This window comes from Ursus maritimus, unplaced genomic scaffold (genome assembly GCF_017311325.1).
Source record: "Ursus maritimus isolate PB19 unplaced genomic scaffold, ASM1731132v1 scaffold_24, whole genome shotgun sequence".
NCBI classification, from domain to species: domain Eukaryota; kingdom Metazoa; phylum Chordata; class Mammalia; order Carnivora; family Ursidae; genus Ursus; species Ursus maritimus.
Genome location: NW_024424897.1, coordinates 45,513,351 through 45,524,725, shown reverse-complemented (window position 1 = coordinate 45,524,725; position 11,375 = coordinate 45,513,351). Strand labels below are relative to the sequence as shown.

The 11,375-nt window shown below is 39.8% G+C and overlaps 1 pseudogene; it reads left to right on the top strand.

Moving 5' to 3' along the window:
• Positions 1-601: 601 nt before the first annotated feature.
• On the top strand, positions 602-4,144 carry LOC121104905 (annotated as a pseudogene).
• Positions 4,145-11,375: the final 7,231 nt, after the last annotated feature.

The following is an 11,375-nucleotide window of genomic DNA, read 5'->3' as shown; positions in this document are numbered from 1 at the left end:
CTAGGCATTCTCTGGGAGACCCTCTTGCCCATCCTTCCTTCTAGAAAGAACTCTGGGAAAGATTACTCTTGAGAATCATTGTCTCCTCAGGAGGCTAGCTGTAGGAGTGTGTAATGAGTCTCAACAATTATTATTCTGACTGTGTGGCCAGAATAGGGCCACAGGGAGTCATGGAGAATGTTACAACCTGGTAAATAACTCCTAATTTTCTCTGATACTGCCATTACACCTTGCTTCCTGAGGAGGAGCTAGAGTCCCTCATCTTCATGCCCCATCTGGGAGCAGTCACCCCTTTTCCTCCATGATCCTTGAAACTCAAGGCTCTTCTTTCCAAACCATCCCAGTCCTAGCTCCTTTTCACCTCGAATTTGCAGAGGATACAGACCTGCTCTCCAGGCTACTCATGGCCCTTTCTGCAGCATGCCTGCTCCTACCGGGAGGAATGTTAACAAGTGCTGGCAGCTGGCTGTGACTTCCCATTTGTGGAAGAGGGTGAAGGCCACAGGACCAAAACCCTTTTTGACAGCATCTGAGCTGACTCCTCAGTAGGAGCTGTGAATGTTGAAAGCTAGTCATTATCCTGGTGACAAATCAAGGATAGATGGCCAGCAACTGCACTCTACCTGCATTATTTCCTTTGACCCTCACCAAACCTCAAAGGTAAGTAGAATTATTGTTGTCATTTTATCAGGCTGCAAAAAAAAAAAAAAATGGTGGTGGTGCCTAAAGTCACACGGAGACATAGTAGCAACATTAGGACTCAAACCTCGGCTCTGGAACCCACACGTTCTCAAAGGTCAGCATCAACTATGGCTTACAACTCTTGTTCTGGTTTTCTTCTTCTTTCTCATACCTCGGTATTCCCATTTCTTTTCCTGTGGGTTTGCTTTGTATTTTCTTTTTTTCTTTTTTAGTTTTAAATGTTATCACAAATTTCCATATGTGTTTTTGAGTGAAGGAGGCTTGTCAACATAGCTTAATCCTCCATGTTTCCAAAGAAACCCACCTCTGAAACACTACAGACCACATGAACCATTCCTTAGTCTCTTCGCCCTTTGTCTAGCTTTCTTGAACCCTCTGAACCCTTACATGTGTGAAAATAGGAAAGGCATTCAAAAGAAAAACCAAATTCCTTTAGGTACACAGAATTCTTTTAGAAGTACCTCATATTTGGAGAAAATATAATGCAAACTTCCAACCTATTGCCCAGTGTATGATTCACACAAAGGCACTACTTGGGAACACTTTAAGGAGGAATTGGTGGTTGTAGTGATGCAATATAAGATTGGAGGTAATTATTGAGTAGAGTGCTCCTTAGAAAAATTGAGTAGAATGCACTTGATGTCCTGAACTACAATAAATAATGATCACAAAATGTATAATGGTTTAAAGCAAGAGATAAAAGTCTATTTCTCTCCTACACCGGAAGAGGTCTGGTGGGTATCACTTGCAGATGACATCTCACTGGAGGTGGAGAACTGAGAACACAGGCTCACTTCTCCCATGTGACTCCACCAACCCCTTCAGCCTCCTGGCCATTTTCCATCAAGTGGGAGGAAGCGCCAAGGACTGGAGACACATGGGTTAGGATGGATAAGGCCAAACTCAGTCACATGAATGCACCACCTCAGTGCAAGGGCCTGGAAAATGTAATTTAATCGTGTGTCCAGGAAGAGAAGAGAACAACAGGGCTTTTGGATCACAGCTAGCACGTCTCTGCAATCATTAGTATGCCTCAGAATGTCAAATTGAATCAAGGAGGAGAGAGATCTGTATGCAAGCAGTTACGGGGCATTTACAATACTTCAGGCAGAAAGTGATGATGATCCTAGCTGGGGCCAAATCATAAGCAAGAAAATCTGAATTATAAGACCATTATTTAAATGAACAATCAACAAGATCAGATGTAGAAGTGAGGATACACTGGCTGAGTGTGCTTCTGAACCTACTCTCACGATGGGAGCCCCGAAATATAAACCTAATTTAACCCAAAAAATATTGAGTGCACACAATTTTCCACAATAGTCTCTCTGGGGTTATTAAAATAAACAAAAGTATAGTTTTCCTTTTCAAATAGCTTACAACTTCTTAGCTTGGGTGCAGAGTATAGTGTTTGGACAACATGTTGGCAAGATGCTGCATGTAGAAATAGGGGAAAGAGAGATCAAGCTTCGATATATATCTATATTATATGGCCAGTTCACTAAAGCACTAGGAAATGACTAGGGAGTTGGATGACTCAACAAAAGAAAGATATATAAAGGAAAGGAAGAGAGAAAAGCTGTGTGTTATCGATATTGGAGTTCTCCAAAGACAACACCCCATCAAAGCAGGTGGTGAAATTCTTTGAAAGAAGAGATCATTTTGGGAGAAAATTCACTAGGCTTGTTTTTGCTAGGGACATAAATCCAGTGATCCTGGTGACTTACAATCCTCCAATGTTGCTAGGTGTGAGGCACCTGCTACTTCCTGGGCTCTGGGATCACTATTAGCTGGTCATTGGAACAATTCTGAAGTTCATGCTTGTCCTTGTAATCACACATCCTTTTTGCACCGGTGTATTTTGCAAAGATTCCAAATGCTGCCCTTTTTCCTTGTCCAAGTGCCAATAAAGATGTGAATGTGACAGTTTGGCTTTTCCATTATATTGTAAAGTCTCTGAGAACACAATGTCTTAATGTTGAATAAGTGGATTAAAAGTGTATTTTGCACACATTTTTTCCATTAAGCCTAGCAAAAGTATCTAGCACATACAATATAAAAAGTTGTTAATTTATTCAAATCCTAGGTGTTTGAGGGATGTGATTCTGGGATGGAGGAGGATAGGCATCTTTGATTCATAGATTGCTCACTTCTTAGACATGAGTGTGAAGGGCTAATTGTTGATCATTTGCCACTGATAAGCAAGGATTGCTTCCAAAATGTTGGCTATCTCTGGATTCTGTAAATGCTTCTATAGAGATTGCTGGTCACTTGAACCAAAACTGAGGATAAGGAAGATCATTACAGTAACTTCACTAATATTTACTGGATTCCTCTCCCCTTTCTTAACAAAGGAGCCATGAAAGGGAGCACAACCAATCTCTACCCCTGGAGTTCCATCCTCCTGGGAGTTACTGGTCAGCAGGCCAGGAAGACTTCTTCTTCGTCCTCTTCCTGTTCATTTACCCCATCACTTGTTGGAAACCTGCTGCATCATCTTGGCCATTCACTCTGACATTCGCCTTCACAACCCCATGTATTTTTCCTGCCAATCTCTCCTTTGTTGACTCCCTCTTCTTCTCCTCTAACATCCCTAAAATGCTGGCCAACCATGTCTTTGCACATGCAAACCATCTCCTTTGGGGGGATGCCTAACACAGTTGTATTTTTATGATTGCCTTGGGTAACACAGATAGCTATATATCTGGCTGCAATGGCTAGCTCCTGATCGTGCTGTGGCCATCAGCCGCCCACTTCATTACACAAGCAATTGAGGCCACCCAGGACTGTGTCCTCCTAGTTATTAGGTACCTAGGGTGGTGGAAATGCCAATGCCCTCCCCCACCTCTCTCACAGCTGGTCTGTCTTTCTGTGGCAACAAGGAGTAGCCAACTTCTACTGTGACATACCCTTCTCAAACTCTCCTGTTCTGACAATCCTTAAATATAGAGAGTGATGTACCTAGGGGTCTGGTGTTTTCTCTGTGCCGATTACTATGCATCATCTCTCCTTATTCATGTCTTTTCACAGTCTTACGGGTTCCATCCACCAAGGGTGTGCTCAAAACCTTCTCCACCTGTGGTTTACACCACCTCCGCAGTTGTTTCTTCTATATTACTGCGCTAGTCAGCCAGGGGCATGTATTTCCGCCCTCTGTCAGGTACAGCCTGAAGCGCAGTGATAGACTGTGATGTACATGGCAGTGACCCCCATGTTAAATCCTTTCATCTACAGTCTGAGAAACCGAGACATGAAGGCTGCCCTGGGGAAACTCTTCAGCAAGAGAACTCTCACTAGAACCAATGTGAAGATAGGAGATACATTGATCCGAATTGGATGCACTTGGAAATCCAGGCTCAATGTTCATCCTCCACAGAAGCGCACCTTTGTCTTTTCAGCTACTGCAATTCCTCTTCTAGAAATCTTAGAAACAGTCTTATGAAATCTATTTAATTTGTCACTTATTGTATGGATTTTATATTTAGACACAAGAATATTGGTTCATGTCCACAAGAAAGAAACTAACTCATAAATCAGATAAATTCAGAAGGTCTGGGAAGTCTCTGCTTCTACACCGAACATATTAGAATAATATCTGTCCCACTATGGTCACAGAGGTGTGAGGATCACAAGAGTCCATGATTTAAAGACTATAAAATCACTATTCAAATGTTAAGGTTGTTTTACTATTATGCTAATCACCGCTACTATGCTTACAACTCTGAGGAACAAGACTGTCTTAAGACATCCACTGTACCTCTCACAGTCTTGGTCCATAAAAGTGTTCCCATGATTCTAGTGGAAAAGGGAGTGAACAAACTAGAAAAATATCACTCTCTGAATTTAATCACTTCAATGCCATAGACAGATATCAGATCAGACTAGATCTTTAGTAGTAATCTTTCAGGACGAATCTTTATCTAGGAAATGACCTGGGTAGATATTTTTGTTTTCTTATGTCATTGTTGCTTAAACTAGACTGTTTCTAAAAAGAGCATAAGATTCTGCTATAATCTTAATAAAATGATATCATAATGGCTATTGCATTTTAAGCATAAAATATTCTGATTAATAATTAACATGAAATAAAGTTATTGCAGTACAAAATTATATTGATACGAGTGCCAATAATGAAGAAAAAAAGAGAATATTGAGAAAATTAGCCCTTCTTGTACACCATATGGCCCAGGGAAGATGAGACTTTGATTCTGGATGAGTCAGCCCACCGACATGAGGTGATATTTCCTAAAGCAGAGATAGTTAATCCAGCAGGTCACTAAATACCCATCAAGGAACCCCACAACCTACAGATTTGATTCAGGTTCATGCAGAGAAATTATAAACTTTCTCAAAAATATTAGTAATAATAAGTGATTGCCTAAGATCATATTTCCAACAGGATTACATGTGCAACAGGTGAATTAGGTGTATCTTAGAACAGTGTACGCAACGCTTTGTTTTATTATCTACCATTTTTAACTGCCAGTGAAAATATAAAATTATTATTTCTGAGATAATTACATTGTCAGACTAGTGTCCATGTTGAAAGAATTTGGATGTTGGAGGAAGATGACATTATTCACCATTTAATGCTTTCAGGCGTCTCTAAGTCACCAAGGATGAGAACGCTGCCAGATTATCTTCTTTTCAGCCTAAAGGGTTTGACTTACAAATCATGTGAATCTGTGTCAATGACTGCAAAAGCGGAGGAATGGAGCGTATTTACTGAGTGAATTTTCAAAGTTGGCCAATGAAAATGTGTCTATAATGTATTGCCTGTCTCCCCCATTGAGAGTATGAAGATTTGGGATCTGTTTTGTTCACTTGTTGTATATTCGAGTACTTAGACAGTGCTGACATATAGTAATTATTTAATAAATTTGTATGGGTGGGAGAATTGGATATTAGGCTGGTATTAGGTGACAAAAGAGGGCATATATTGCATGGTGCACTGGGTGTTATCGCAAGTAACTTGAATCATGGAGACATTGCATCAAGAACTGGGGATGTACTGTATGGTGACTAATATAACAAAATAAATATTAAAAAAATAAAATAAAGAGGGCACATATTGCATGGTGCACTGGGTGTTGTACACAAGTAATGATCATGGAACTTTACATCAAAAACTAGGGATGTGTACTGTATGGTGACTAACATAATGTAAAAATATTATAAATAATAATAAAATTTGTATGAAATGAATATGTGAATCCAATATTGTGTTTGGCAAGCAAGTGCAGGAAAGCAGGTTAATTTTGTTGTTATGGAGTGATGTTAGCTCAAGTAGGCCAAACCATTTGTAAGTTCATTTCCAAATCTCCACAATAGTAAAAATATTGGTGCAAAGAGGAATGTATAAAGAAGAAAATGTAGAGGTCTTAGGAGAACTCCTTACCACTTAGCTGCTCTATATCAGTTTCACTCTATTCTTCTGTTTAATTTGGAGAAGGGAAGTTAACCTCGTCTACTTTTTGTGTCCTGCAGTAATCATAAGAATCTACGTTAATGCGGTTAATACCAATAAAAATCACTGCATCAGGTGCTATCCAAGTCATCCCTTCTCAGCCATTTCCCTTTGATTCTGTGCGAAAACTTTATGCTGTTCCAGGGTCAAATTAATGCAGCTGTAAATTAAATTACTTCACATACCAGTGTCCGGGGGATTGACTAAGTGGAAAAATACAATATACAGCTGGTATGTCCAGTTTGGAATAGTTCAGACCTCAGGAAATTCTAAATCACATCTGGTTTTTAAGCCAAGACAATTTAATAAGGAAGTAGTATAGGTTTGTCCTGAAAGACTATAGGAGAAAGAAAGGATGTGAAGATAATGCAGAGATTATTAACTGCAGTAAGAAGTCACTTCCCTAGGTACAAAAGGGAAAGAAGGTGGTGTCACTACAAAGCCTGGGAGCTCAGAGAGTTGACCACACATGTCTGATGCTTGTGTCTCTGAGAGGCTGTCGAAGCAGCTGCCACTTGGTCTCCAGCTGAGATGACCCAAACCTTCATTCTAGAAACAGTCCTGACAGTACTACCATGATGATGATGAAATGAGTGATGGTTTGTGATGATGATGTTTGTAGTTCCTGTTAATCTCTATTATTGGGCATAATGATAATATAGAAGTCACCCCAGACATAGTTCCTAGACATGAGGTATTTTACTTTGCCCCTCATTGTTGAAAGGTACAACAAAATATCCTTGGTAATTGGGTTATCTCTCACAGCCAGTAGAAGAAAATTCACTTTTTCTGAATGTCCACTGCAGAGGCATGCTACAATTTAATGAATCTGGTACAATATAATAGTAATATTTAAAATGTAAAATCCCCCAAGATTCCTGTTGATGCCCTTTCGTAAGGCTTTAAATAGCTAAGCCAACAAAAAAATAAACTTTCCATAGGAACTGATTCTTATAATATATGAGTGTAGTATAAACAAAAGCAAGGCAAAAAAAAGCGAGCAGAGGATTCAGTGAGAGGCAAGAGGGGGAGAGACAGGGGAGAGTGCAACTGGGGATACTATGTAGTTAAATATGAGTTATTGCAGGAGCCTAACTTTCAGATTGCATGGTGGGTCTGGGGTATTTATGGTGTTGTGTAGATGATTGATGGGTGATAGATAGATAGATGATAGATAATAAAAGCTCTGCATGAAGCAATAATGAGAGTTTGTGTTGAACTTTAAAATTGGGTAGACAACGAGGCAATATGGGGAGCAGAGGATTGGCGAGACCAGGAGTTTAATTATACAGCTCAGAGCAATCTGAAGAAATAGTAGAAGATATAGAAAGGATCTACAGTTGACCCTTGAACAAACATGGGTTTATTACGGGTCCACTTATACACAAATTTTTACAGAGCAGTACTGTAAATGTATTTTCTATCTTCACTTTATGATTCCCTTAATAAACATTTTATTTTCTCCAACTTACTTTATTGTAGGTACAGTATATAAGACACACAACATACAAAATATGTGTTAATAGACTGGCCTGTTATTGGTAAGGCTTCCAGGCAACAATAGGCTATTAGTAGCTAAACTTTGGGAAACAAAAGCTACTTGCAGATTTTTACTGTGTGCAGGGGGTTGGTGTCCCTAACCCCCAAATTGCTCAAGGGTCAACTGTAAACACAAAGGTAATGAAATAGAAACAATAAATATGGTAATTATTATGAAAGTAATAAGTAGAGGAAATATCTTCAAGGGTTTAAGATTTCACTAAAATGTCAATGATGCATTTAATGAAAATTGTGAATAAGAAAGTCATTTAAGTAAAAATAAATTCCATATTTTCAAAGGTTCTTATGGGACATTTCATGAAGGTATTCAATTAAAAAGTAGAATGAAAGATATGAAATTTTGGAGTAAAATTAACAACACATATGGACCATAATTGGAGAGATAAGTAAAGTCATGGAAATAAGATGAAATCATCTAAGAGTATAAAGATTCAAGCCTGAGAGTCTTGAGCAACTAAATTTCAAAGAAGGAGCCATGATGCAGAGATATGAGGGATTCTGGTAGGAAGTAAGACACTCACTGATAGACTTGATGTCAAGCTACGTGTCTGTCTCCTTTTTGTGCCCAGCTAAAGCATAGCAGTGTATTGTCACGGTAATTTTGAGTAGGCACTCAACTGAAAAAAATGTAACAGCAATAAGCTTAGCGGGAATAAAGTCTAGTTACAAAAGAAATTCAAAACATGTCATGCAGCTTTAGAAAATGTAAATAACTTCATTAAATAGCAAATATACATGTGTATGCAGTTGTGCGTATTTACTGTAATATACAAATTATTTGTGTCTTAATTTTCTCTTCTTGTTAAGTTTATTTATTTGTTTGAGGGGAGAGAGAGTGTGTGTGTGAGCATGAACTGGGTGGGGGGAGGGCCCAGAAGGAGAGGGAGAAGCAGACTCCTGGAGGCAAGGGAGGCTGAGGTGGGGCTTGATCCAGGGACCCCAGGATCATGACCTGAGCCAAGGCAGATGCTAACTCAACTGAGACACCCAGGTGCCCCTGTGTCTTTTAATTTTCAAAGTAGCCCTGTGGCATAAGTAGCCCTCCTTTACAAATAAGAAAGTCATATCTCAAAAGGTGAAGTGAGCTGTTGACGTCTTTCAATTAGTGAGATGCAGGTCTAGTAAGGTGGGATTGGGCCGCGGTTCCTCATGAGGAGTGCTCTTCCCTCAACTCCACAGCAGACCCACTGAGAAGATGATACAAAATTCTGAGTCAGGGATGTGTGCACTAGCAGGGAGCCATGGCTAGAACTTTGAGGCAGAGGGAACTCTCCACCCTCGGTAGAGCGTGAGCTATAGTTCAGAGATGGGAAACATGAACTCTCACAGAAGTTAGCAAATTTTGAAGCAAACAAGAGAAATGATCACCTTCTCTATTTTATCTCTACATCTTCAATTCCACAATCCCATACTATCCAAGTGCAGACTGAAGGGAGATGTCAAATAATTCCACAAGTAGCATGATAGTGTTCCCAAAAAGGTCAATATGGTGTCACTTAGAGTTCCCAAACTGATGCTTAATACACAACTAATTGCAGTTTCGCCTCCAAGAAATACAGTCTTAATTTGGTCAGTCAGAAATGTTTCAATCTTCCCCAATGAGACTGCCACACATGGGCTATCTCCCAAAGAAAGATGAGGTCAGCTGCATGATAAGATCCCTTGCTTTTCCCCTAGCAAACAACCCCGCCTAGAACAATCCTTTTTTTTTTTTCGCTGCTTTCTTGCTCCCCCTCCTTCTATGAAAACCTTCCATTTTGTACAACTCCTTGGAGTGCCTCTCTGCCTTGCCCCCAGATGGAGGCTGCCTGATTCATGAATCTCACTTAATAAAATAATAATATCTTCAATTTACTTGGTCGAATTTTGCTATTTAACACTAGTAACATAAATCACAACTGTCTTATTCCATTCCTCCTCTGGTTTCAGGAAGTCATAGGAAAATTTAAATAATATGTGACATTGGGCCCATGGGTTTAGGCAAAAATCAAGCATAGAAAAAGAAACATATTCCTTTCTCTAAAATTACACCTTCTCTATTTCTGAAGAAAGGGATAGTATGAGAACCATGTGTCCTCTGAGGACAATTGCTCGTGTCTAGGAGTTAATGAGAAGCTACTGGGGCTACAATCTCTGATGGTTGCAGCAGGCCTTGAAATCTCCATGTTACTGATGAATAAAATGCTAAGATCCTACTCAGACCACAGAGGTGTCATGGCATGTCCTTAATGCCTTAGTGTCACTCCTGGACCCCCAACACAATAGGGACACAACCTGGATTCTCGAGTCCTTTTGGGTTTGGGTACTTCACAGAATTAATTATCTTTAATTTAAGGATCTTGAGGATGAATTCTAGCCTACATAGCTAAGAATAGCGAAACTTTACTTCCAAGGATGCTGAAGAAATTACTAGAACACATTTCTCATGGGTCCTATGAACAAAGTAAGTAGGACAGTAGCAGCAAATTCGGAAATAATAGAAAGGGATGTTCTGTGGTGGTTATTAACTTTCCCATGTGGTGTTTTTGAGTGCCATCAGGATGACATGTTGGCATAGTGGTAATCAACCCCTGGAAATCTTACATCCCTTTCTCCCAGAATGGAAAAAGAAATTAAAAGTTCTCTAACATTGTGAGACAAAAGGAGAAATTTGAGTAAAGATGCAGTGATGGCAAGAATCATTCAACACATCCAGAGCCTGAAGCAAATTTCCTTTTGCTGCCTCTAGAGATGCTCCTTTCCCTTCCTCTGACCACCCACAATGGGAGAGATGCAAGTGAGGCAGATGAAAGCCTGCAAGTAACACCTCAGCGACTGGCAAAAAACAACCAGGTAAGAGCTAGAGACGAATACATGACTCCATTCTGCTCTTTTTCTCCCCTTTCTCCGGTGTCCATCCCCTTTGTAGTCTGGTTGCCCATCTCTCTCATAAGTGGCAACCCCACTGTGAAGCAACAATGATGATACTACACTGCTTTGGGGGCAGAGACCAGGTCCTTTTTTACAGACAGTGAGAGTCATCGTGCTTTAAGAGAACAGGAAAAGAATCAGCAGTAAGCTTCTCTCATTCTTCCAGGATGATCCACTTTCACTCAACCTCTAGTAGAAGGATACACAAAGTGCACTCACATACCCACACACATGCACGGAATTCATGAACATACAATCATGCCCACACACCACATTAAGTCATTAGAAGGATATGACTCTAGAGAAACAAAGAAGTTTATCTGCTATTTACAGAATCTCAATAAAGGAAATTATACTGCACATTGTCTTCCCACTTTATACATTTATGAGCCATGGTTTGGTTTTGGAGAATGGTTTCCTCAAATTGTTTATTTTTCAATAAGTGAGGCACATTCATGGCTCAAACCAAAACCGGGTAAAGATATATGTGAAAATCTCTCCCACCTCTCTCACTTGTGTCTTATCCACCCCAATTCCCATACAAGTAATCGCATTTAGATTATTAGTGGTTTCCTGTTTTACAACTACTTCCAGACACTTTCAATAAAGCATGTACTAGCTAACAAAATATTTGTGTGGGAGGTGGGGATAAATTGTTATATTTAGGACCAGTGTGGGAATAGAGTTGGAATGTTCCTGATCATTCCAGTCCCAACCACCTTACTCCCTGTTTCTA